This window comes from Octopus bimaculoides, chromosome 15 (assembly GCF_001194135.2).
Source record: "Octopus bimaculoides isolate UCB-OBI-ISO-001 chromosome 15, ASM119413v2, whole genome shotgun sequence".
In the NCBI taxonomy this organism is placed as follows: domain Eukaryota; kingdom Metazoa; phylum Mollusca; class Cephalopoda; order Octopoda; family Octopodidae; genus Octopus; species Octopus bimaculoides.
The window spans coordinates 21743459-21749151 of record NC_068995.1 but is presented as its reverse complement, the minus strand read 5'-3'; the positions used below and the strand labels follow the sequence as shown (position 1 = coordinate 21749151).

At 36.5% G+C, this 5693-nt stretch overlaps 1 non-coding gene across 1 annotated transcript; it reads left to right on the top strand.

Annotated features, from left to right (window-relative positions):
- Positions 1 to 3134: 3134 nt before the first annotated feature.
- Positions 3135 to 3322, top strand: LOC128249558 (U2 spliceosomal RNA). Its single transcript, XR_008265671.1, has one exon. It is a non-coding gene; the product is annotated as a U2 spliceosomal RNA (small nuclear RNA).
- The last annotated feature ends 2371 nt before the right edge of the window (positions 3323 to 5693 follow it).

Sequence of the window (5693 nt, the reverse complement as noted above, 5' to 3'; positions counted from 1 at the left end):
AGGGGGAGAAGGAGGGGAGGAGGAGGGAGGAGGAGGAGGCGGAGGAAGAGGAGGCGGAGGAAGAGGAGGCGGAGGAAGAGGAGGAGGAAGAGGAGAAGGATCATGATGATATTTGTACAATGAGGAAGGCTTTTCTTCCCTAGGCTGTAATGATATAGAAATATTGTTGATGTCATTAATACGTACACCGACACCACACAATACCGAGTTGATGTCCAGCGAACTTATGTGTGTCACACAGGTATGAGAGCTCTCTGTGGCTTTAGATAAGAATTTTCACAAAGGTGTTGTTGCGATAGAACAACTGGTGGTTTTGTCAAATTAAATCGGTAACTTCGCTGTGAATACAAAAGTCAAATGGTATATATAAACGATCATCTCCGAAAATAGAAGTAGAATCTACGAGTTGTAATCGGCAGAAGCAGAAAACACGTGATGCAGAATCTGACCTATTTTACTAAGAATGATAATGAAAACTATTCGTTAAGAAACAGTAGAAACCGCGTGCGATCTCAAATTGTCGATCGATAATTTATATGACACTACTAGCAAATCCTTTAACAAGTATGTTCTCAGAAATGATGTATACATATTTAGAGGAACACATCTTGTTCCCTGATACACAGAAATAATGCCGGAGTAATTCAAGGAGAAGAAATACCGACTATGAATCAAATGCATGGTTTACAGTGTCTACAAAGAGGCTGATCAAGCGCTGGATTTATTAATACGGAATATGAAACTGTCATGTACTATTGGTCCTGAATACACTAAAACACTTAAAATTGTAAATACCAGCCCCGAACTAACACAGGAAATTTTGTAAAATTGGAAAACGGTTATGGTAAAAGGTAGGCACCCACTTGAGAAATGCATATTTATTTGGTGTATCTTCCAAATTGATAGTTTATAATTGTACTGTATTCCATTGCACATATTCCATTCTCCTTCGAAATGAGGGGTGTATACCAGGATATAGCTCAGGAATATATACCTTTTACAGTTAACAGATGATCTAAACCTAGACGGCAAGATACAGAGGAAATAGAATATCCTTATCCGTACTATGAGAGCATTTATCAATGACATCGGAATGGAATTTTGTGTTTTCAAGTGTGGAACGCACATGAAGCAGAAAGTCAGAATAATTATCGCACATAAAGATACGAAAGGAAGAAAAGACAAATAGAACATTTTTTTGTAATTAGCAGGGTTATACGCTCACAGGCTAAAGTGGGCAGGTTATATATAAACTCAAAGGATTGAAGATAATGATTGATAAGTGTAAAAAAGTGCGTGGAAATAGAATTTGAACGAGTACTTTACTGGCAGTAAATAGGAAATTTTGAAGACAGTAGGAGAGAATATGTCAGATGAAGGAAGAAAAGGAAAGTAACTTTCTCGGAATTGCAGAGTAATGGTACGAAGAGAAATACTTACAAAGAAAATATATTGTAAGTGTTGGAGGACATGGAGAGACGCAGGGTTTGATTATGCCTGCTGGGGATCAAGAAATAAAACCTAAATATATAAGGACGGACGCAGGCAACAAAGGCATCTTGGCTGAATGCAGAATGTATGGTGAAAGAGAAAAGACCTTTGGCCATATATATTTATGGATTTTTACTTTCAAGTACATACATATATACATACATACATACTTACATACATACTTACATACATACTTACATACATCCACACAAACACGCACACTCACGCATATATTTACATGCTCCCAAAGAGGACTATAAGAACTGCGGTTATGACAGGAGTGCTACGATGTTCTATTAGCAAATCTGTAAAATATTTGGATTTGAAATTATGGGAAAAGGGTGTTCTCATAAAACACAACACGAAATTTGAAAATTATTATTTAAAAGTACGATAAGATGTCAAATTCTAAACTCTGGAACAAATAGATCATTCACACCCATAAAATAAGTAGCTATTTTTTGACTCAGTAGCGATGGTATCAGAACTTAAGAACATAGTAAAATACAATGCTATCTAAAATACGAATTTCACAAATTCTGGAACTACAATAAAATTATCTTTCGCTTCAGAAACGGTTGCAAGATGCTTCGTGATGTAGCTGAGTATGTTACATATCGGTATTAATGTCTTGACACTAAAGTAAACATGTTTGCTTGGTACAGTAAGTATTCTAAGAAAGTGGTAAGATGAATATTTGGGTTGTAGAAATTGATACGAAGTTGACAAATATCCGTTGAAAACCAACGGAAATATTAATATTAATTTCGAACGGAAATAATATTATTTTCGAATTTTGGTGCAAAGCCTGCAATTTCAGGGTATAAAAACGACCCTAATGCCAACTAGCACATTTTATTGATGCGAAGTGATGGAAGGAAAATTCGACCACAGTGGCATTTGAACCCAGAATGTAATGACGAAAGAAATGCTTCTAGGCGTTTTGCCCAACGTGCAAACTATTCTGCCAGTTTTCCGCTTACCTAAAATAATAACATTAATGATTATGATGATGATGAGATAAATCACATTAGGTCCAGCTACAGGAACGATAGACATTAATGTTTTGTCTCGTTTTTGTGTTATGACGCTTGTCTATGACTTCCAGGTGTTTGAACACCAGGCGAATAAATGAGAATATATTCCCTCACTTCTATAATCGCAGCCTGCGCACGAACTGGCAAAACACATACTTCGCGCATTTGTGTTCGAGAAAGCAATGCTAACACTCGATAGAAAGGTCCAAACTCCTATTGAAATGTCCAGTACAGCTTTCGAGAAGATTTATCATCGCCTTTCGACAGCCCATTATGTCTCAATAGGGACAAACTTTGACGTGTATAAGACAGTGACCTAACTTCTTTTCTATAGATCAGGGACATTTATCGTAGGTACATCAGTCAGCTGAATAACTTTCATATGATATAAGAGGCTTTTTTGATCGTCTCAGAATCGATGGTGTGGACACATCCTTCGCATGAATAGTAGTCGAACAAATTTTTTTATTGGCAGCTTGTAAATTCATGACGTAATGTAGGCCGGTCTAGGCCGGTCGCTATTACGCTATAAGGACAAAGTAAAAGATAATTTCAAACGCCTGAGTATTAGGAATGAGGACGTTTTATATATAATTCCTATGGTATATAATTCCTATGATTTTCTCAGATAAAAGTGCAGTATCTCTTCTTAGCTTAATATCTGATACGGTCCCTATTTTGGGTCATTGATATTAAACTGATTTTTAGAATTAGGCGAATAGTTAGGGGCTTCCTTCGCCTTTCCTATGGGTTGACATGGTATTGTAGTATTTCCAGGATTCAGCACTTATCTACAACGGTGGTGCACCGACATGACCACAGATTTGAAGCTGAAACAATTTCAAGATTGAAAGATTTATAAAGATATATGTATATATTTATATTTATGACCCCTTCGGTCATGACTAACCATGGGCTTTCACCTAGAAATTTGCCCTCCCAGGCACAAGTCCGAGCAAAGTTGTTTATGTAAGACCAGCAGACAGTCACCCATGCATACCAGCCTCCCTTCTCCACGCTACCTGTGTTATCCAAGGGAAAAGCAAATGCCGATACAGCTTGGCACCTGTGAGATCGCAACTCATTTCTACAGCTGAATAAACTGGAGCAACCTGAGATAAAGTGTCGGGATTCGAACTCACAACCTCACTATCGTAAGCTCGACGTTACTACCACTGAGCGGAGCGTCTCCACACACACACACACATATAAGGATTGCAATTTGTGATGGATAGACATCTAACTAATGTTCAGAACTCCATGTAAATACCCATATTCCACGGAAGTATTAAATATAATTTGGTCCCCGATTCTATTGTGACGTTCTGCTGGCAGAATAGTTGGGACACGGGAAAAAATGTGCATAGATGATCTTTCATTATTTCGAGGCCGATGAAATAAGTACTAGGTAAGAACTAAAGTCGATTTAGTAATCGATTAATCTCTCCCAAAGTATTTAAGTTCTTATGCCTAGTGAAGAAAGGATTATTAGATCACAGATTGTTACAATAACAATCAATGAGTAAAATAAGAAGTTAGTCAAGTTATATTCTGCTCCGGACACACACACACATACATACATATATATATATATATACATATGTTTCAGTGTGATTACGAGTCAAGTGCTTTTCATGGGGCAATAAGATATTTTTAAAACGTGAATAATGATAGACATTTAAAAAAAAAATCACTCACATGATCATATTTTGTTTATTACTATCTTTTTTTTATGCATATTCATCAATTGATAGGATCAATATTAGCAAAAGTGTATTGTGTAAAGCTGTACTCACACGTTATAAATACAAACGGAATACTTTCCTGGTCTTTTAGTACGAGTATTTTTCGATACGATAAGCAAACAAATAAAATAAAATTAATAACAATAATATATATATAGGCGTAGGAGTGGCTGTGTGGTAAGAAAATTGCTTACCAACCACATGGTTCTGGGTTCAATCCCACTGCGTGGCATCTTGGACAAGTGTCTTCTACTATAGTCTCGTGCCGACCAAAGCTTTGTGAGTGGATTTTGTAGACGGAAACTGAAAGAAGCCCGTCGTATATATGTATATATATAAATATATATATATATATGTGTGTGTGTGTGTGTGTTTCTGTGTCTGTATTTGCCCCCCCCCCCCAACATCGCTTGACAACCGATGTTGGTGTGTTTACGTCCCTGTAACTTAGCAGTTCGGCAAAAGAGACCGATAGAATAAGTACTAGGCTTACAAAGAATAAGTCCTGGGGTCGATTAGTTCGACTAAAGGCGGTGCTCCAGCATGGCCACAGTCAAATGACTGAAACAAGTAAAAGAGTAAAAGAGTTATATATATATATATATATATATATATATAAACTGCCATACAGAAAAATCAAAGGAATTATTGCAAACCAATCAAAATTTGAAGAGTTGGATGGGAGGAGGTTTTGCCCGATAGGTAACCAATATTCTTAGTATTCGTCAGCAGTTTACCGAAAATGTTTCCATACACGAATACTTGCATTTCTAGACGGAAACAGTGAAGTTATTATGACACATCTTAGAACAATTTATACCACCAAATGTGCCCTTGTTTCTGTTATTTCATTTCTTTTTCATCAGCTAGGAAGAAGCTAGAGTTATTTCAAACCACTGAGAAGGTAATGTTGTCAGGCAATATTACAAATTTCAAACAGAGTCGCCTGAAATAAACACGAACGATGATTGTGAATTGCGGAAGTTTATAGTGATTCATTTGGCAGAAGGAGACAAAGACTGCCTGTAGTTGGATATGTAAGAGGTAACTATGTTCTATGCGTCCAATAAAAGAAGCTATTGTTTTATTAACGATCACTATGCAGGAAAAGCCATGTCGACACAACCATGTTTGTTGACGTCCGTTAGAAACGACTGTTCTGAATAAAATATTTATGATTCTGGATTCCAGGGGTTTTACACGTAATGCTGTGTATTATATATTTAGTTGATCCTGTATAATCAAATATGCAAGGGTTAATTACAAGGAAGGATTAGATCATCTGTCTATGGTGTCCTGAAATAAACCTAAATAGTTCGAATGATATCGGCAGAAAATTTCCATATTAATACATATTATTTTTCAAATGTATGAAACCTTGCACGGCAAAAGAAAAATCATGACCTTATGTATCTGTGAA